This window comes from Vombatus ursinus, unplaced genomic scaffold (genome assembly GCF_900497805.2).
Source record: "Vombatus ursinus unplaced genomic scaffold, bare-nosed wombat genome assembly UNPS02014826.1, whole genome shotgun sequence".
NCBI lineage: Eukaryota > Metazoa > Chordata > Mammalia > Diprotodontia > Vombatidae > Vombatus > Vombatus ursinus.
The window spans coordinates 12,418,717-12,441,136 of NW_020954604.1; the positions used below are offsets into that span (position 1 = coordinate 12,418,717).

Below are 22,420 nucleotides of genomic sequence, written 5' to 3' on the forward strand. Positions count from 1 at the left end.
AGCTGATCAGAGGGAGAATGCAAGGATCTCTTTGCTGGTTCTGAGGCAGGATTCTCTTGCTTTGCCCTTGCTTGGATCTGGGTCACAGTTCTAGGTGGCGGTCCTGGGATGAGGAAGAGTGCTGGCATGGTGGAGCTTGTAGTGGAAGTGGAGAGGGAATCCTCACAGTTCCAAGGCAGAAAAGAGTGCTTGTGGTCATTCATACACCAGAGCCCAGGTCAGAAAAGGAGTAAATACCTCACTCTTGATCATACCACCTTGGAAGAACTGAAAATTTACAGGTCCCTGGAAGTATTTCTGAAAACAGTTGCACAAAACCCCCAAAGCTTGGGACAGTACATTCTCTACACTGGAAGCAGACCCCTACCTTAACAAAGAGTTTAAAACTCAAGTAATTGGCTGGGAACATGAACAAACAGCACAAAAAGAGAATCAGACCATAGAATCTTTCTTTGGTGACAAAGAAGATCAAAACATACAACCAGAAGAAGACAACAAAGTCAAAGCTAAATCAGTCTCAGGCCATGGAAGAGCTCAAAAAGGATTTTGAGAAGCAAGTAAATGAAGTAGAGGAGACTGTTTAACCAGGTTATGTTTCCAATGCATGAGATCATGTTCCTGTTTAACTAAGTTTGTTCAACTTTTATGACATTGAAGGAATTGAAGAATTATGAATTGGTCTTTAAAAAAAATCCTTTATATTCTAAAAGAATATGAAATTGCAATATGTAAAAGAATTTATTGATTTGTCTGACATAATTTTCTCTATAAAGACTTATCAGAAACTCCAATCTTTATTCAGGTCTTTTAAAATAATCCTGAACCTGTGTTTGAGATAATAAAATATGGGTTTTTTAGCCTCTATAATTTCTCTGTTGTGGTAGATTTATTCCAGCAACAGTCACCTCCTATACAAGCAGCTCAAAGAAGAGATATTTCTCTGATAACTGGGTTCATATACTTCAGTAGGTTGTCAAAGGGGTCCTGGACACAATAGGTTAGGAACCCATTGCCTACACACTACCAATAGTTGGATTTCTCACCACTTCAAACTAATGGGCTCATCATATTTCTCCCCAAACCTTCTCCTCCTTGCTGGCCAGTCTCCCTACCTCATCTCTTCCCATCCTCTACTCTGCTATCAAATTGATCTTCCTAAAGCAAGTTTAGGTCACCCCTCTATTCAATCAAGCCCAGTGGCTCCCTATTACTTTTAGGATCAAATACAAAATCCATTGTTTGGCTCTCAAAGCCCTAATTAACTGGCTTCTTCCTAACTTTCCAGTCTTCTTATACCTTGATGTCTTTCATGTACTCTTTGATCCATAACATTCCATTTCCCAATTCCTGACATTTACATTGGCTGTCCTCCATGCCTGGAGCACATCCTTCTCTTAGCTTCCCTAATTTCCTTCATGTCTCAGCTAAAGTCCTACCTTCTGCAGGAAGCCATTCAAAGTCCTCCTTCATCTTAGTCCCTGCCCTCTGAGGTTATCTCAATTTTTTTTTCAGTATTTTTTTTCTTGTTTGTACAGAGGTGTTCACATGTTGTTGATGGGGTGCTTGGGTACTTGTACTAGAACCCCAATCCCATGACCATGTTTCTCCCTAGGCTCAGAAACACTATCCCTGGCAGTTTCTCCCCAGCCCAAGGACATTGTGCCTAGCAATTTACTCGTGAGTGGGTCCCAGCAAGACCTTTATGTCTCTTCCTGGTGCAGTTACAAACAGCACTTGAAGGAATTATTAGTTTGAATTGGCTTTACACTGGGTCATAAAGATATTCTTACCCACTAGATTATCTATACTACCACCCTACCTTATTATCTACATCGTGGACTCCTCATTATCTGTATTCTAGACCTAAGACATATGTATACTCCCTATATCTATCTTGTCAAACAAGACATTGACTGGTGGCAGACTGGAAAATTCTCAGTTACCCCTGACTGCTAGTTAACTTAGTGATGTAGCAGGCCTAAAACCACACCATGTGCCCGCACCCCCACCCCCATGGGTTTTTCCTAGTGAACTCTGGGTAAAATGCCTGTGCAGTAGATACAAGAAGTACATGTTCCCTTAAGAACTGACCACTCCTTAACCACTCCCTAATCCTGCTCTGAATCACCTAGGTAGCATATTTGACATGTTTTATTATATTTTATCCTATATAAATTTTAACTGTACCCCTCTAAAGTCGCAGGTTCCTTAAGAATCCCTGCCTGCTGAAAAGCATAACAATAAATCTTTGCCAACTTGATTCAAAGAATGCGTGGAGTCTGTGAATTCATTCCAGATGGCTCCATACCGTACTCCAGTCTTTAAGGAGTTTCGAACTCTCAGACCGCAACATTGTTTCCTCCCTTACACTCTGAGTTCAAGAGCAGGAACTGTTTTTTTTGCCTTTCTTTATATCCCCCCAGCTTAGCAGAATGCCTAGCTCATAGTATTCTCTTAACAAAAAAAAAATTTTTTTTTTTTTGATGTGACAACCTAACTTGTGATTTCACTGTCTTGGTCAAAGCTACCTCCATTCACCCAGCCTCTCCTATGAAAATCTTGGTGTTATCTTTGATTCTTCCTCTCCCATGACCAGCTACTAGGTGCTACTAAAAGTATCTCTAGGATATCTCTCATATTTGTTTTCTTTCTCTATTCCTAATTTTCTCTACTACAGGAGAGGCTGTTGCTAATACCACCTGGGACTACTGTACTATCCTCTAATTTGAACTTCTCAACCTATTGAGGCTAATATCACGGGTAGCCTTGGTCCTAATATGTCCTGCTAGGTGCTTTTCCTAATGTACTCTTATTGTTTTCTATTTTTTTTTACCGGTTTCCTAGTTTTATCATTCAGCGTTTCCTAGACTTGTTATTGACATCCCATTTCTTTTATATCTTATAACCATTTCCCCCAAATCCACTATTTTTAATAGATGAAGATTTTATTTTTCTTCAGTAATCAAGAATTAACAGAATTTTAAGTGTTCATCATTCTTGCTTAACCAAAACAATTTAAACCCACTTGATGCTCCAGAAAACAATTCCAAACCTTTGGCTTCTAATTACTCACTATGAAAGGCCATTACAGCAAGGGTTGTATATTTACACATAAAAGGCCCCAAAGTAGGATGTGACAGCCAGAAAAGCTGAAGGGGCTTCATGGGAAGATTTCACATGCTCAAGATCACAGAACTCTTGTACTTGCTTTAGAAAAAAAGTTACTTCTTTGAGGAAGAAGGAGATTGGGTAAATACACTTCACATGGCCAGACTGGAGCCTGGATGCATCAGTTCTTTGTTAAATGTGACAAATTTAAGCAACTAGTTGGAGAAAAAGAGCTAATGAACAGAAGGAAATTCCTAGCCTTTGAATAACTTCTAGGTACAGGGCTAAAATTGAGAACAACGTGAATTCTTTGGGCTCGCGTTATCTTGGCTTGATCAATTCAATAGCAGTTAGTCAGCACAGAGTGCTAATCACTTTGGTGCCCAAGCCAGGCTCTGCTCTGCAAAGCCAGGGCAGCCTTATTCTGGGGCTGTCTTCCTGAGTCCCTTTATAGAAAAATAAAGTCTACGGGCTAATAAAGACTGAGCTGTTACCTGAGCTAATATAGAGACTGATCCAAAAGGATAAAGGTAATACATGTCTCAAAGATAGGTTGTTAGGACACCATTCCTAGAGGAAATAAAGACTGAATGGATTTAGTAGTTTCAGGTTTAGATCCATTATTGACTCATTAGTCTTTTTTTAATGAATTGTAATAATTTATTATTCTACTAAGAAAAATAAAAAGTGGGAAGTTGGTATTATATAAATTATTTCAGAAATTAGAAAAAGAGTCATGCTGCAACAGATTTCATTTTTAGCACCTTTGAATACTTCAAGTATTCGAAGTCAAGACAAAGATAAGGCAAAGATAAGTTAAGACAAAGTAACAATCCTGGATGTCAACTTACAGTGAATAAAGTGAAGTGAGCAACTCATGTAACAGTGTGGTCACTTTGGACTTTTTTCCTATATTTGAAAGAATAAGATACTTTTAAAACCTTTTAAAAGTTTGCTGAATTCACAGTATATAGGTAGATCATGGAATGGAAATGGTTGAAAAAATGAGGAGGCTATACAATTCCAAGAAAATTAAATTGACAGTCCAAAGGCATTGACTATACAGTACATGGTCTTAGTCTCCATCTCACAATGCAGTTTCCATCCAATGGTGTTGTCCCAAAAGCAAGAGATGGCTGTGTGCAGCACAGTGCCATTCTTCCGCATGATCACACAGGTCACAATGTACTTGAATGGTTTCCCCAACTTGATAAGTTGACTTAAGTTTTGTACATTTGTGGTTCATTGATGGACTTTGCTGTGTTGATAAATGTTACTACCAATTGCACTTTTTATGATTTTTTTTTTACAATTTTACTCATTTCATCTATCACAAAAGAAGTCTCCTCAGAAGCCATTACTTTTAAGAGGAACTATCTGGCCTACTGTCTGAGAACAAGCAGTTGGGATACTTTTTTCAAATGAGTTACAGAATACATGGTAATCATACACCTGCTGCTCAGCCTCTGAGAAGACCTCATCACAATGTAGACAGTCCAGGATATGGGTCTTCAGGTGCTGCTCAGAGATGTTTTCCTCCCATCATCAGGGAAGACACAGGGGCACTTTTTGATAGAGGGCAGGCTGGGGACATGGATGTCTTGGGTAGCAGAATAAGGATTTCCAAAGACAAGTCCAGTGTTTTCTTTTAGGGCTTCTTGAACAAGAGCAGGGTGAGAGAGTAGATTAGAATCAGAATCCTAACATACAGAACACAGTAGCCTTTCATTTTCCTTCCACAAGAGATCCTTTTCTGCTTTTCCTCTTGTCGTCTCCCTCTTTTGCTCCTGATAGAAACATTTATTCTCATCCAGCTTCTTTATCAGCTCACTGATCTGGGTCATGAGCTCCTGGTGCTTCCCCGTTAATGCAGTCTTCTTTTGCTTCATCTCCTCCACAGTCTGATCAAGCTTCTGCTGCTGCTCCCTCTGTTTAGTCAGACAGAAGCAGCTGTTCATTTTCCTTCTTCAAATGCTCCAGCTTCTCTGCTTTGTACCTGGCTCCCTGAGTCAGCTTCTACATTTCTTTCTTTTGAACTGAAATCTATGCCTGAAGTTGATCAAGGCGATCAAGGGTAACCTTCAGCCTGATGCCCATTTTCTCATTTTCTGAGGACACATTCTGGTTCTGCACTTTAAGGTGAACTGGTTCTGTTTCCCAACATCCCTTCTGTCCTTTCAGACCCTCATTCTCTTCATTCAGGACACTGAAACTCTGCTCTAATGTCTTAGTGATATCTGTCAGAGACTCTAATCTCTTCAGCAGTTCCTGAGCTTTTTGGAGTTCACCATTCACGTCTGAGTTCTATTTCTGGAGACTAACACAGAGGTCTTTCAGCTCCTGGTTCTGTTGGTGCAATTCCCACTTCAGCTGCTCAATCTCCTCCACCTCTCCCTGAGGAATGACCACCAAAATATCCTCCTAGCTTTCTAGAGGGAACTGAAAGGGGACGTTGCTCCTCCACCCCAACAACATCATTGTCCTTGGGTAGATAGGAAGCTTTAAACTGCACTTGTTGCTGCAAAGACAATTTTCTGTGGAGGTCAGCAGGCCAAGCAGCCTACATAAAAATGTCATATGCTCAGGTTGTCTTCCAACCTACCCTAAAGATACCAACAGTCTTTCTGGCAGGAAATGAAATGCCAGGTGAGGATGTAATAGCATGTGATGTCTCCCCTAGGGATATAAAATTTCTCCATGTAATTAAAGAGATTCTGAGAGAAATGGCAATGATCCAGCAGGATAGCTGACATTGTGGGTTCCTCCTCTGTCTTTTCCATGGTGGGGGGGGTGTCACACAGCAGCAGCTACAGGAGCAACAGCCACAAGCAGCTGCATTGTAACAGCAACATGGGTGTGGGTGGGGTCCATCACGTGGAGAACTTCTCTGGACCTACCCCACCCCCAAACCCACTATTCTTAATGAGGGTACCAACACCTTTCTGGTCATCCATGTCTGAAACTTCAATGTCATCTTCATTCTCCCTACATACTCAGCCACATACTAGTTTGTGTGTATGTGTGTTTATGTAACATCTCTTGTATATGTTCCCTCTCAATGCAGGCCTCCATCACCTCATGATTATTGCAACAGCTTCCAAATTGTCTCCTCACACCAATCCATCGCTCACAAATTTACTGAAGCAATTTTCCCAAGTTGCAGTTATGACCCCTACATATACTCAATAAACCTTCCTTTTGAAAACATACACAAGTATATGTTGATCATTTAAGATTTATCTATCTGCAAATGCTCCATTTCTTTTGCTTTAAAAAAACACATCAATCTTTTGTTTTCACATGACCAAATCCTATGTCTCCCCTAACCTTTGAAAGAATTATTGAAAAGGTGGAGCCAAGATGGCAGAGTGAAAGCAGTGACTTGCTTGAGCTCTCCCCCAAATCCCTCTAAATACCTGTAAAAAATGGCTCTCAACAAATTCTAAAGCAGCAGAATCCACAAAAAAACAGAGTGAAACAAATTTCCAGCCCAAGACAATGTGGATGGTTGATAAGAAAAGGTATATCATGTCAAACTGGGAGAGGAGCGCAGTTTGGTGTGGGTGAGCAGGCCTCAGTGAACCTGGAACAGGCCTCAGAGGACTGAATCGAGGCAGCTATAGTGGTTTCCAGATCTCTTAACTCACAAGCACCAAGGACAACTTAGAAGGTCAGTGGGAAAAGTCTGTTTCTGAGGTGAGAGAGAAGGTAGGTCTCAGTCCCAGTTCCTGAGTGTGGCCCCAGGGCAGTGGCTGCCTCCTGAGTTTCTGGCACAGAGACTGAGGGGGAATTAAGTGACTGATCAGAGGGGGATTGTAGGGATCTCTTTGCCAGTGCTAAGGCAGGAATCTATTGCTTTGCCTGTGCTTGGATATGGGTCACAGTTCTGAGGGGCGGTCCTGGGGTGTGGAGGAGTGGAGCTTGTAGTGGCAGTGGAGAGGAAATCCTCCTCACAGTTCCAAGGCAGAAAAGACTGGTTATGGTCACTCATAGACCAGAGTACAGGTCACAAAAGGAATAAACACCTCAGCCTTGATCATACCACCTTGGAAGAACAGAAAACTTACAGGTCCCTAGAAGTATCTCTGAAAACAGCTGTACACACCCTGAAAGCTTGGGACAGTACATTCTCCACACTGGAAGCAGACCTCTACCTTAATAAAGAGTTTATAACTGAAGTAATTGGCTGGGATCACGAGCAAACCTTGCAAGAACTGTCAGACCATAGAATCTTTTCTTGGTAACAAAGAAGATCAAAACATACAACCAGAAGAAGACAACAAAGTCAAAGCTCCTACATCCAAAGCCTCCAAGAAAAACATGAATCAGTCCCAGGCCTTGGGAGAGCTCAGAAAGTATTTTGAGAAGCAAGTAAGAGAAGTAGAGGAAAAGCTGAGAAGAGAAATGAGAGTGATGCAAGAAAATCATGAAAAACAAGTCAACAGCTTGCTAAAGGAGACTCAAAAAATACTGAAGAAAATAACACCTTAAAAAATAGCCTAACACAAATGGCAAAAGAGGTCCAAAAAGCCAATGAGGAGAAGAATGCCCTAAAAAGTAAAATTGGCCAAATGGAAAAGGAAGTCCAAAAGTTTACTGAAGAAAATACTTCCTTAAAAATTGGAATAGAGCAATTGGAAGCTAATGACCTTATGAGAAATCAAGACACTGTAAAATAAATCCAAAAGAATGAAAAATTAGAAAACAATGTGAAATATCTCATTGGAAAAACTACTGACCTGGAAAATAGTTCTAGGAATGATAATTTAAAGATTATTGGACTATCTGAAAGCCATGATCAAAAAAAGAGCCTAGACATTATCTTTCAAGAAATTATCAAGGAAAACTGCCCTGATATTTTAGAACCAGAGGGCAAAATAGAAATGGAGAGAATCCACCAATGTCCTCCTGAAAGACATCCCCAGAGGAAAACTCTTATGAACGTTGTAGCCAAATTCCAGAGTTCCCAAGTCAAGGAGAGGATATTGCAAGCAGCCAGAAAGAAACAATTCAAGCATTGTGGAAACACAATCAGGATAACATGACATTTAGCAGCTTCTACATTAAGGGACCGGAGGGCATGGAATATAATATTCCAGAGGGCAAAGGAGATAGGATTACAACCAAGAATCACTTTCCCAGCAAAACTGAGTATAATCCTTCAGGGGAAAAAATGGTTGTTCAGTGAAATAAAGGACTTTCAAGCATTCTTGATGAAAAGACCAGAGCTGAATAGAAAATTTGACTTTCAAATACAAGCCTCAAGTGGAACATGAATAGGTAAACAGGAAAGAGAAATCGTAAGAGACTTATTAAGGTTGAACTATTTATATTCCTGCATGGAAAGATGATATTTGTAACTCATGAGACCTTTGTCAGTATTAGGGTAGTTGAAGGGGAAAAAGATATGTATGTGTACATATCTATATATACATATATAAATATAGATACAGATTGATAGACAGATAGGTAGATAGATAGATAGATAGATAGATAGATAGAGGGCACAGGGTGAGTTGAAGGTGAAAGGGTCATATCTGGAGAATAAAATTAAGGGGTGAGAGAGATTATACTGGGAGAAGGAAAAAGGGAGAGGTAGAATGGGGTAAATTATCTCACAAAAAAAACCAGAAAAGAAAAGGCTCTTACAGTGGAGGGGAAACAAGGGAAGGTGAGAGGGAATGAGTGAATCTTATTCTCATAGGATTTGTTTTAAAGAGGGAATAATATACACACTCAATTGGGTATGGATATCTGTTTTACCCTACAGGAAAATAGGAAGAGAAGGGGACAAGAGAGCAGGGGATTGATAGACAGGAGGGCTAATTGGGAAAGGGTTAATCAGAAGGAAATACTTCTGAGGAGGGACAGGGTCAAAAGAAAGAATAGAATAAATGGAGGGGCAGGATAGGATTAAGGAAAAAAAGAGTTAGTTTTTTCACAACATGACTACTATAGAAGTGTTTTGCATAACTGCACATGTATTACCTATATTGAGTTGCTTGCCTTTTCAATGCGGGTGGGTAGGGAGGGAGGAAGGGAGAAAATTTGGAACCCAAAGTTTTAAAAATACATGTTTAAAAAAACATTTTCACATGCAACTGGGAAATAAGAAATACAGGAAATGGGGTACAGAAGTCTATCCTGCCCTACAGGAAAATAGAAGGGGAAGGGGATAAGAGAATGGGGGGAGAGATAGAAGGGAGGGCAGACTAGGGGAAGGGATATTCAGAATGCATGCCATCTTGGGGTGGGGGGAGGGGCGAGATGGGGTGAAAATTTGGAACTTGAAATCTTGTGGAAGTAAATGTTGAAAACTAAAAATAAATAAATTTAAAAAAGAATTATTTAAAAGAGAAAAAACTTCACAAAAAGAAGCTAATGCAGCATCTATATCTGATGGTTTACATATCATTTTACACTCATAATCCTCTGCTTCTGTAGTGGAAGGATCCATTTCCTCACCTCTTCTCAGGGGCCCAAGTTTGGTCATTAATATACAACATTTAGTGATTATTCCTTCCATTTACAGTTATAATTACTGTATATAATGTTTTCCTGGTTTTATTTCATTTTATAATAGTTAACATGTCTTCCATGTCTTTTCTGAATTCTTCTGCTTCATTAAATTTATATAACATTCACGGTTTGCCGTGAAGGAATCAATGAGCACTCATCTTGTCTCTACTTGACAAAAAGTGCTGCTATAAATATTTTGACCTATATGTAAATATGACATTTTTGTTGTTGTGAATATGATAAAAGTATGTACCTAAAACTGAAAGCTAGCTTTACTTGTAAAGGAGTAAAACGAGGTATTTTCCCAATAAATGGTAGTGTAAAGCCAGGGGACTTCCTTTCCCTACTGTTTTGGGCATCGTGCTACCCAGTGTGAAGCAGCATTACAATGGAAAGATCACTCATTCTGGAATCAGAGAACATTCAAGGGCTCCTAACAAAGATTTAGTTCCTTGCTTCCCTGTGTGATTTATTGCTTTCTCTGTTACTTTATATCCATAAATTCCAGAGATTTTTGTTTCCAAAAATGATGACTTCATAGATAAGATTCATATCAGCCCGAATAAAGAAGTTTGGCAGCCTACATGCGAGGAATAATAACAAATATCTGCATCCTTCTAAATGTTCATTAGTGGAGAAGAAAAAGATCAATATTGCAATGGATTGGATAGAATCTGTGAGAACCTGGAAACTGAAATATTCCTCGGAAATTTCTGTACAAAAAGGAAAAGTAGCTGAGCAATCTTGGCTGCTTTAAACCCCAACAGCCCTGTAGGGAGCTGCCATTCTCCCCACATCTCCCCAGCTCCCATTTACTGATCTGACACTGACAGGTTTCTGCTCTCCCCAAAGGAGAAGAGCTCAACTTGGATGAAGAGCAGAGGAGGCCCTGCATCCTCATTTCCACCCATTCTGAGACTTCTGCTGCTGGTCAAGAACAGCCTCCCATAAACTTCATCAGGAAAAGGTAAGTTCTGGGCAGCCCCACCCCTTGCATGGCAATGAACTGACTGCAAAAGTCACTCATTTGGAAAGTATTTCATGCTAAGCATTATGGGCAAATAGTATGGTGATTTTTAACAATTGATTTCCTTCTACTTAGCCCAAAGAGCACTAATTCAGGGGAATCTTAGATGAGATTCCATTATTGTTACTAATAAAAAGCTAACAAACTTCTACCAAAGGGCCAGTTAATGGCTGGAAGTAGATTTTATAACTGTGACCAAAGGGAGAATTGTTAACTAAATAAGATTTAGAGGAAAACTAGAGGAGAAAATTATTTTGATTAGCTGAAACTGAGAAGCCTTTGCATGACAAGATCAACAGCTAAAAGAATTGTTGATGGGGAAAATTGTCTTTGCATCAAATGTCTCTGATAAAGGTCTATTATCCAAGACAGGTAGGGAATGAACATCAATCTGTAAGGCCAAGAGCCTCTGCCTGTAGATAAGTGGTCAAAGAAAATTAATAATTCTCAAGTTTGCTCCAAATCACTAATAATGAGACAAATGGAAGTGCAAAAAAAATCCTGAGGTTTCATCTTTTCTTCAGTAAATCTTCCAAGGTGATGACACATGAAAATGGCCAATATGGGAAGGACTACACAAAGACAGGCAGACTGATGCCCTATTTGTGGAGCTGTGAACTGGTACAACAATCAAGAAAAACAATTTGGAATCATGCTCAAAAGTGTCAAAATCTCCATACCCTTTGATCCTGAGATCCCACAGCTTAACATATATGCGAAGGGTGTAAAAGGTGGGGAAAAAATCTTAGATATGTATATATATCAAAATATTCATTGCAACACCCTGTGGCAGCAAAGAAGTAGAAACCAAGTAGGTGCCCATGAACTGAGGAAGGACTAAGCAAATTGTGGCACATGAACATAATGGAATTGTGTTGTAACAGAAGAAACAACAAAAATGAGAAATTCAAAGAAACATTGTCAGACCTCAATGAACTGACACAGAATAGTGTGAGCAGAACCAAGAAAGAACCATCCAAGACTACAAAATGGGGGGGAGGAGAATGATGTTGAATGTTATGGAATCATAGTTACCAAGTCTGGCCGCAGAGAAGAGAAAATAAATACTTCATAGAAGAAGTGGAGAAGACTATGGTTATTTATTGTTGCACAGACTGTCAGATATATGTGATCAATGTGGGGGTTTTTATGGAATTTTTGAGTAAAAATTTTTTATGAGGAAAAGCTATGAGAGGAAGGTATATATTAAGCAATGAATATAACATAAACACAAAATACATTACTAAAACTTTAATTTTTTAAAAGTGCAATGGAGGGGCACATGATAGGCAAGCACAGGCTACAGTATATCATCAAAGAACTGAGCAGAAGTGATAGAAGGAAAGTCACCAGAATGAGGTTGGGCCCATCACTGAGGGAAAGCTAAGGATTTGTGGTCAGACAGCCTGGGAGGGCCAGTGGTAGCTATGTAATATCAGGAAATGTAGAGGAAGGCCATCAACATGCTGGTTACTCAACCTCTGCAGGAATTATGGAAGGAAATGGACAAGAGGCACCCAAGATAAAAAGGTGTGGATGGAATGCAACCTGCACCTCTGGAGGCATTGCACACTTTGACAGATTCTACAAATCTCAAGTGCTGAAGTTTCCTCCCTCTGCTCCCCTCACTTTGTCTCCATGTCACCAAACACCAGCTGATTCTGTCTTCTAATTCTTGGGTTGAAGGCTTAAGGGACAAAAACGGATTAAAAAAGGTACAGAAACAAAGAAGGATGGAGGGGGTCTTGGAAGCTCTGTGGGGGAAAAGTCAAAGAGTCCAGACAGAGTCAAAGGAACAGGGAAGGAGCCAGTCTGGGGAAGGGTCAGTAGGAGTAAACTCCTGGAGATCTGGCCAGAAGCAGGGGGCCTCCAAACATGAGAGGGAGACTGAGGGGACGCAACATTTCCAAGAGACACAGGCTCCAGGATCAGATCAGGAAGCCTGCAGAGGACAAGGAACAGTCAGATAAAGTCTTCATGGGGGTCCGAAGCCACAAGTAGAACCACTTCTTCCCACTAAGGGCCCCCAAGTCTCTTCTCAGCCTCAGGCCCCACCGGACAGAGGCTGTAGCTATGAGAACCCTGATGCCACCTGGGCAGAAGGATCTTACCTGTTGGTTGTGAGCCACGATTTCCTGGGAAAGGAAGAGAGACAGACATACAAATCCTTGTAAACTCTAGAGCCAAAGAAGCAAAAGGCAACAAGGTTCTGAGCACTGTGGGATGGGGGGCTCCCACCACTGCTTAGCCCAGTACCTGACACCACAGAGGAAGCACTTAATTGATGCTTTATCCATCCATCTACAAGTGTCTGAGTGGATGGGGGAGGGGAAACGGCAAGGGGAGGGGCTAAAGGATGGAACCTGAGCCCCCTCCCAAGGCTGCCTCTGAGAGTGAATATGGGATTCCCTAAGACCCTGGAGCCCTGGGATCTGGCCACTTCACCACCTTCTATAAGTTCCCAGGGAAGGAAAATGTGACTCCAGAATCAGACCATCCCTTCACCCCTGACCTGGGATCAGATTTCTGACACAATCAAATAACCTCTCTCTTGGACATCATGGAGGAGAGGGGCCTCAGGGCTTTCCCCAGAGGATCTCACCTTTCTGACTCCTCTTGTGATTTCCTTCAATAGGAAGGAACAATGAGGACAATGAGGCCAACCCCAAAGATCAGCCCCAGCACGAGGCCCCCCCTCCACTCAGCATCTTACTCCTGGCAGATTCAGACCGTGCTTCTGCGGAGGAGAGACACCAAGGATCAAAACTTTCCCTCCAGGAGCCAGCCCCATGTGGGGAGCAGATGGGTCTGAGGGGAGCCTGAGAAGGGGATAAATCCTGTCTAAGAAAGGAAGAGATGTATGTGCAAAGGGCCTTTCAGGACTCAGGAAGTGAAAGCTCATCAGGGTACACTGACACCAATCCATCTCAAATCCCAGCTCCCTTACCCCAGGGGAAGGGGTCTATAAGTTGATCCCAGAGTCTGACAGGGAGGCCAGCTCCCAGGGCTGGGGCCAGTGAGGAGGCTGACCAGGTTCTAGATCTCCATAGGTCTTAATTTAGCACTGCCATTAGGGGGCTGGGCTGGCAAAAAGGGGGAGAGTGGGTAGCACCACATACGGTTTGTATCAGCCCAGGTCAGAAGAAAAGATGGCACAGGACACACACTGAGGGGATCTCAGAGCCAGCTCCACGTCCTGAGCAATGTTAGAAGTGGAGGGTGAAGGAGCGCTATCTCACTCCAGTCCAAGACGACAGGTTTCTGAAGGCTGGAGTGCTCCACTCGGCAGGTGTAGACGTCTCCACGCTTGGGGGTCACTTCCAGCATCACCAGGATCTGGTAGGTCCAGTCTCCATTGCTGATCAGGCCTGTGGACACAACCCCAGCCGTCTCCTCCTGCCCATTCAGGAACCACCTGACCTCAATGTCCCCAGGATAGAAACCACTGACAGAGCAGACAAGCAGGTTGTGGTGTCCTGGGGAGCCATCTTTGATGGATACACAATCACCTCGGGCTCAACTGGAAGAAAGAAGAAAGATCTTGACGGGGGGAGCCACAGCAGGTCTTCCTAGCCCAGCCCCCTCCTCTGTCACCTGATCCATAAGCAGGCTCAGGCCTCCTCTCCTCCCCAGCGCCAGAAATGGGCATCTTGGTAGACCCTCCTAAGACTAAGGCGGTAGAAGCTCCCCCTAAGACTAGAAATCTGAACCAGTAGGAAGTAGGCCGGGGGTCCATGGTGCTGAATTATCACAGCCCCAGCTCATCAGGATTCAGGGATATGGGAAGAAATTAGCAGGCAAGATTTCTTATTATAAATGGATACTTTGTAATGGATTACTTCCAAAAGCAGATCATAGGTGTAGATATTTTTAAGAAACTTTATTTTTATTTTAAAATTTTACTTTAAAGAAATTTTATTTTAAGAAAGATTTCCAGATCAAATATTAATAGAGACGATCAATCCACTGAAGAAATTCTGAACCCGGGGAATTGCAGAGAACATCTAGGCCCAGCAAAAACCTGAGCATCCTGACCCAGAGTCCAGACTCCCTGGGAAAAGCAGGAATATGTCTGGGTCCGTGGAGAAAAACAATTACAGTGATGAGGCCTCAGTTGTAAGAGTTTGAGAGGGGGAAGGGAGGGAAGGTGGTTGAGACAGGAGAGAGCAGAGCTTGGGAAGCCTCTGCTGAGCTTAGTTTCAGGGATAAAAAAGGAATAGTTTCATTTAAGATTTTAAAAAGTTCATGACACCTGGGCAGTGAGGACCTGATGGGATTTAGTTTTATAGTAACCATTTTGTTGTTGCTCAATCTTTTTTCAATCATGTCCAACTCCTTTGTTAACTCTATTTGGGGTTTTCTTGGCAAAGACACTGGAGGGGTTCGCCATTTCTTTCTCCATATTATTTTACAGATGAGGAACTTAGGCAAACAAGGTTAAGTGACTTGTCCAGGGTCACACGGCTAGGAAGTTTCTGAAGCCACATTTGCAGTCAGAAAGATGAGTCTTCCAGACTCCAGGCCTGGCACTCTTTACACAGCACTGCCTAGCTGCCTATTAGCCATTTTAGGACTGTATAAATGTGAGTTTTTATTGGTGAAGGGTTTTTGGCTTGTTCCCAATTCAATTTATCTCCACTAGAATTGGAGGAAGTAAAAACATTTGAATTTGACTGAGGAAAAAGGCCTCAAGGAATCAAAATCCCTGCTGGTATAAGAGGGTTCCTTCCCCCTTCCCTCTCCAGCACATCTCCTTCCCCCTGTCCCTACCCTCTTTCTCCACCATTCATTCTCCCCTTTCTCCTCCTCTCTCCACTCCCCTTGTCCCCTTCACTCATCTCCAGCTTTTCTGCTCCTAATTCCTCCCCATCACCTGTTGCCCTTTTTTCCTCCGTCACTTCCCCACCTCTTCTCCCTCTCATCCCTCCTTCTTTCTCCTTCCATCCCAATCGCGTCCCCCCATTCTGCTTCCTTCCCCCTCACCTCTTCTTTGTCCCTAATCTTCCCCCCGTCTCCCTTCCCTGCTCCTCCCCTCCCGGTCCACTCCCTTCCTCCTCTCTCCCAATCCATCACCTCCCCCTCCCTTCATCCCTGCTCCCCTTTGTCTCTCCCCTGCTCTGGGGGACCCCTGTCCCTGCATCTGCGCCTGTGACCACCCTCCTCACCTTCTCTCCTCCCCACCCGCCCCCTCCCAGCACAGCCTCCCCTCCCTCTGCGCTCCCCTCCAGCCCCTTCTCTTCCCCATCCCCAGGACGCCCGCCCCTCTCCCGCTCCCTCCTCCCTCTCCCTGGGTCCCTGCTGGGCTCCCCTGGTCCCTCCCTCTCTCCCCGGGCCGCACTCAGCGCTCCTGCGCACTAAGAAGGGCTCAATCACGCCGTAGTTGTGCCTGCAGTAAGTGTTCACCGCTGCCCGTTCGTCCTCCAGAAACTCCTTCCGGCTGTTCCAATACGCAGCATCGGGCCGCCCCAGCTCAGTCACTGCCACATACTCCCCCAAGTCGGTGTCGAAGCGCGCGTACTCCCCGCAGTTGTGGATGTGTCTATCCGCATACCGCACGCGCTCCATCCCGTTCTCAAAGTAACACTCGAACTTCAACTGCTCCGTGAAGTGCTCTGGGGGGAAACAGGGGGTGGGGGGGGTCAGCCCTGATGGACGCCCCCGCCCTCGGATCACTCACCTCAACCTGGGCCTCGGCTGCCCTTCCTGCGCATGCTCAGCCCCACCCCCTCTGAAGCCCAGAGAAGGCAAGCGACTTTTCCAAAGTCACACATCAAATCTAGGATGGAGGGAGCACCAGAACCCAGATCTACAGATTCCCAGACCGCTCCTGACTGTCTGTGGCGTCGTAGCTGCCTGTCAACGACACCCAGCCTGGTGCAAACATTCCCAGGAAATTTTACCCACCAACCACCCCAAGTCCTCCTCACCCCAGTTTAACCCACTCTCTGATCTTTATCCCTCCAGTGTATCTTAGTATCCTCCTCCCCAGCCCCTCTGTGGAGACCCGGGCAGGTGACAGACCCTCAGCACACTTTCATAACCCTAGAGGTCACACCACTCCCTGCCCTTTGATAAGAGGACAATAATCAAATCACACTATTACCCTGGCTACTGAAAAGGGTGTGGTGATCTATTGTGCTATGCAAGGCTCTACTCATAATTCCTGTGACTGCTGGACCCCAGCTACCTCCCCCAATCACCCCTCCTGGGCATGTCTTACATACTCCTCCTCCTAGAATGTAAGCTCTTGGAGGGCAGGAAATGACATATTTTTATATGTGAACTAGCACTCGGCACATCGCCAGGCACATAGTAAGCACTTAATAGTGCCAACTTACTGAGTCATATCATTTATCTATTCACCCCATGAAAGATAGAATACTTTTTAGAAAGTCTAAGTTTGACCACTGAACTCACCTCCTCAAGAAGCTGTAGTGGCTCCCTATGGACCCTTGGAGAAATTTCAAAATCCTAACCCTGGCATGTAGAGTCCTCCCCAGCCAGTGCTCAGCATAACTTTCCAGCATCTCCTATTATTCCCTTTCACACAAAAATTTATGTTTCATTCAAACTGGCTTCTTGCTGCTCCCTAAATGCATCTCCCACCTCCACACATGTGAATAGCCTCCATGCCTGGCCTGCCCTCTGTCCCACTCCCAACTCAAGGATTCCTTGCTTTCTTTGTACTTAACACTCTTTCCTTCTCTGTGCACTGCTGTACTTCCCCAAAGAGAGTCAGTCAATCAATAAGCATTTATTAAGTGCTTACTGTGTGCTAGGAGCCTTGTTAGGTGCTAGGAATACAAATATAGAGAATGGAACAATCTCCAGCTTTACATTCAAAGGGGAGTGACAAGTGTACATGAAAGTGTAGACAGCCTGAATCCACATGAGTAGAAGATAGGGAGGGAGGGAAGATGCTGGCATTTGGGGGGATCAGGAAAGGCTTCTCCTAGAAAGTGGTGCTCGAGCTGGGCTTAAAGGAAGAGAAAATCTGTGAGGCAGAGGAAAGGAGGGAGTGTATTCCAGGAATGGGGGATGGCCAGGGCAAAGGCCCAGAGATGGGAGATGGGGCAGTGTGTGAGCAAAAGGCTCACAGAGTACAGGAAGAGGAGGATTATCATATAAAATGAGGTTCCAGCCAGATTGTGAAGGAATAAAGAGAGGACACTCTAACTGATCACAAAAGCAATAGGGAGCCATTGCTGACTATTGAGGAGAGGAGTAATTTAGTCAGATTTGCTCTTAAGGAAAAACACATTTCTAGGTATGTGACAGATGGTCTTGAGTGAACAGAGCAATTAGGAGGCCATCATAATAATCTGGGTGAGAGGTGAGGAGGGTCTGCTCATATGGTGGCCATAGAAGCAGAAAGGGTTGTATTTAGGAAGAAATTGAGGAGATTAGGTCATCGAGTGCTGAATTGTGGGAAATAGGTGAACCGTACTGACTCCGTCCTGGGACTCAGTTCTGGAGCTAGCTTAGTTCCCTTTCTGTTCGATTATGGGTGGAGTCCAAGTTCTGTCTTGTGAGAAAATTGTGTTCACCTGTGTGAATTGGGAGAAAGTCTTATTTCATTGTTTGAATCTAGCACTGCATGGCTAGGGAAGCCAGACCACCTCTCCCTGACGTTAGAGACCCTTAACTAAGGTCCGAGGTTATGCTAAGCAGAAACAAGGGCAGATGCAGAGACTGAGGCAAGGAGTTTTCCAACAATTGTACGTCTCAAGCTACTCATTCTTTTCTGAAAACTGACCCCATAGTAATCAATCAGTTATTGCTTCCATGTTCCTTTAATTGTTCACAAACACTTGCGGGGAGGGCCACCTCTTATTCTGATTTCAGGGAATTGTCCCTGTTTGCTCTCCCCCTCCCAACTGGGAATGTCCCTAATTCTTCCTCTTCTAACATTTTCCCACTGTTAGATCCAGGAGTTGCCAAATTTCTGACAATGTGCTTCTTACTTGTGGACACATCTTTACCTCCCTGAGACTTTGAGCTAGCTGTGCTGATAACTCCTGAGTCCATCCCCGTACCTTTGACTGCCCTACTCAGCTCAGTCCTTCCTATCAGGAGGACAGTCTACAACATGGCCTCTGCCCAGCTCCAGAGTCCAGGCACGATGGCTCGAGCTGCAGCACCTGCAGTGGCCTCGTAAGTGCTCTCTGTGGTTTGAAATCTTCTTCTCTCCAAAGGATCCACCTCACCCCATGACTCTCTATTGTGCTTTAGATAAACAACTTCTTTAGCCTAGAAATCAAGGTCTTCTCCACCTCTGCTCCCATTTCCCTTTCTAGCCTTCTTTACCACTTTTGCCCACAGGAAACCTCAGCCCAAGCCAAAGTCGACTGACAATCCCATAGTTCCTCCTTGTGTTTGCCCTTTTCTGTGGTCATTCTCCCACATGCATGGATTCTCTCCTGTTACTGGTGAGGTACCACCATCCTCCCAGTCACCTAGGCCCACATCCTCAGTGTTATCTTCACTCTCAAAACCCGTATTAAATATGCCCCATTTTCTGTTCTGACCCTGCCATGGCTCTGATGCAGACCCTCACCACCTCCCACCTGCACTATTGCAATAGCTTGCTGATGGGTCTGCCTGCCTCCAGGCTCTTCCCAATCTAGTCCATCCTGCTTAATAAACTCCAATGGTTCCCTATCACCTTCAGAAACATATTTAAAAATCCTGTTTGGCCTTCAAAGCCCTTCACAACCTGGACCCTCCCACTTTTCCACTTTCCTTACCCCTGACTCCCTCTCCCCCCATGTATTCTGTGATCCAGTGACACTGGCTTCCCTGCTCTCCCTCCTACTAGACACTCCATCTCTCAGCTCTGGGCATTTCCTCTGGCTCTCCCCCATGTCTGGAGTGCTTTCCCTCCTCATCCCTGACTCATGGCTTCCCTGGCTTCCTTCAAGTCCCAGCTAAAATCCCATCTTCTATAGGAAGCCTTTTCCCACTTCCTTTTAAATATAGTACCTCCCCTCTGTTCGTTATTACCAAGTTATCCTAAATATAACTTGTTTGTACACAGTTGTTTGCCTGTTGTCATTCCCAGGGACCTTTACCTTTCTTTGTATCCCCTGCAGTTAACACAGTGCCTGGCACATAGTAAGAACATAATAAAAGTTTCACTAACTTCTAGCTAGGAGGCTACTTAAATACTCTGTAGTTTGGATGATTGTCCCTAAGGGGGCAGCACCTGCTCAGCACCCCCATTGCTGATAGCAGGATGATACTGGAGTTGTCAGCTAGGTTAAGCAGCCATCACTCTGCTAGGCCGGGGAGATCCCACTGCCTTGGGATGTCTCTTTGCTCAGCCCCTAACAGACTGTCTCTAGAAGGCCCTTCTCTCTTGCCCAGCCCTGGAGATTAGGTGCTACACATGGCATACTCTCCCCCCAGAGTCAGTGCAGGTGACAAAGCTCAAAAATGGGTCAGATTCCTGGAGGATGGCTCTAGAGCAGGTTAGGATCCCAAAGAGACAGTGATTGTCCAGGCCAGGTACCAGGCCAGGCTGCAGGGGAAATAATACAGACAGTGCCGGAGGGGCATTTATCTGCTCCCCTACAATACTTACACTAGCTGGAAGAGGATTATGTCTCATCCCAAAGGGCTCCCTCCCTGCCCAGGACAAAGGATCTCACACTCTTGCTGGGTCATGGCAGAGGCCTCTAGATCCAGACCAGGCTGCAGGGACAGCAGCAATAGTATGGAGACCAGAGATGACACTGAAAGATGGGGAGTAGAGGGTACAAGCCCTGCCTGATCCAGGGGAATGGGGGATGGGGGGAAATTGAGCCTACACCTCTTTTTTTCAGCCTATTAACAAGGGATCATGAAGATGGGAGAAAAGCCACCTGGGATTAATCCACTTGGTCTCTCTAGCCCAGTATCTGCCTCTAATCTGCATCTGAGAAATGGATAGGGAGACATTCCCCTACTCCATCATGATGTTACTCATGAAAATCAGGGATGGTCCCAAACACTCCAGCTTCACTCATGGCCTTGAAATCATACCTGGGAAATTAATCCTACAATATCTACCCCTTGTTCTCCCAATAACAGCCAAATTGAAACTTTTACAGCAGCTTAGGCAAATTTTGTGATAATCTGTAGTGGAACAGAAACACTCAGCCAGGGGTGGCAGCTCTGGCCATGTCACCCCCTAATCAATAAACTCCAGTGACTCCCTTTCACCTCCAGGATCAAATATAAAATTCTCTGCTTGGCCTTCAAGGCCCTTCACAACTGGCCCCCTCTTACCCTTCCAGCCTTCTTATACTTTATGTTCCCAGGCTCCCAGTACTCACCTATCCAGTGACACTGGCCTTCTTGTTCATCTCCCATAAATTTCTCCATCTCCCCACTCTGTGCACTCTCTGGCTGTCTCTCATGCTTAGAATTTTCTTCTTCCTCACCTCTGCCTCATCACTTCCCTGACTTACTTCAAGTACCAGTTCAAATCCCACCTTCTACAGGAAGTCTTTTCTGATCCCTTTTAATGTTAGGGCCTTCCCTGTCTTGATCATGTCCCATTTCTCCTGTATCGATCTTGTTCATACAGAATTGTTTGCTTGTTGTCTCCCCCATTAAACTGTGAGCACCTTGAGAACAGGAACTGTCCTTTGCCTTTCTTTCTATCCTTAGCATTAGCACAGTGCCGGAAGACAGTTGCTGCTTCATGATTTCTTATTGACAAACTGCCTCAATCCCTCAGCTTTTGGAGAAGGGCTGCATCAATTCCCTGAACCCTGAGGAAAAGGGGGAAAGGAAGCAAAGAACCATGGAAGAGTTAGTTGGAAGGGGAGCCTGGAAACCAGTTTCACCTACTGCCCACCTAACTGAGGACCATCTTGTCCCAAATCCTTCCTTTGGTCTGGGCCTAGAGAGAACAGTGCTCCCCTTGGTACCTAACCTGGGATCTCTGGGGAGCTACTTCTCTGTACTCACTTGGGGCATGTCTGCCTGCAGCCACCTGGGAATTCAGCACCAGCAGGGTCACAGCCAGAACCTCTGTCCAGATGCCCCTGGGGAGCAACACACACACCATCCTGGAGACAAGATGAAGCTAAGGGACCCAGAGAGATATAACAGTCAGGATGGCCCTCACTTCATGGGAACAACCCCGAAGTCTCCCAGACTAAGAATTTACAGACTCTCTTGTTTGCTCCGGGGTGGGGCAATCTCAGAGGCGAGAGAGCCAATTAGCATGAAGAATGAAGGGCATCATTAGTTCCCAGGCAGAGGTTCCTTTTTCAGGGTCTGTTCTAATACTTAAATGTTTTTCTGGTGAAGAAAAAGGAAAAGGTCACTGAAATCATAGAATCTCAGGGAAGGAAGGGGCCCCAGAGGTCATGTCTTGCCCAGTCTATTATAATAGCCAAATGTTAGCATGCTGAAGCTGAGCCGCTAGTGTAGATCAGTGAAAGTGCTCACTACTGTAGTGGATCCAATAAAACTGAAGAAGGACCAATGTCCCAATATTTTTAAAAATGGAAGATAGACCATTCTGTAATCTTTGGTTCAATCCATTTTGCTTTTGAATCCCAGAAAAATTTTAAAACACATTATAAAAAATATGGTTTGTGAGCATTTTGAAAGGGAAGAGTGATTGTATAAAAGCCCTCAAGATCTCACCAGAAAGAGGTCATCACAGACAAACCTTCCTTTTTTTGACACTAGAACTGAACTGATAGTTCAGGAGAATGTTGTAGATATAGTGAGCCTGTCAGATTCCAACAAAGAATATGACAGTTTCCA

At 44.1% G+C, this 22,420-nt stretch overlaps 3 pseudogenes; all 3 read right to left on the bottom strand.

Annotated features, from left to right (window-relative positions):
- Positions 1 to 3,874: 3,874 nt before the first annotated feature.
- LOC114025087 lies at positions 3,875 to 5,902 on the bottom strand (annotated as a pseudogene).
- On the bottom strand, positions 4,785 to 5,901 carry LOC114025083 (annotated as a pseudogene).
- A 5,988-nt stretch (positions 5,903 to 11,890) lies between the features above and the next one.
- On the bottom strand, positions 11,891 to 21,800 carry LOC114025089 (annotated as a pseudogene).
- Positions 21,801 to 22,420: the final 620 nt, after the last annotated feature.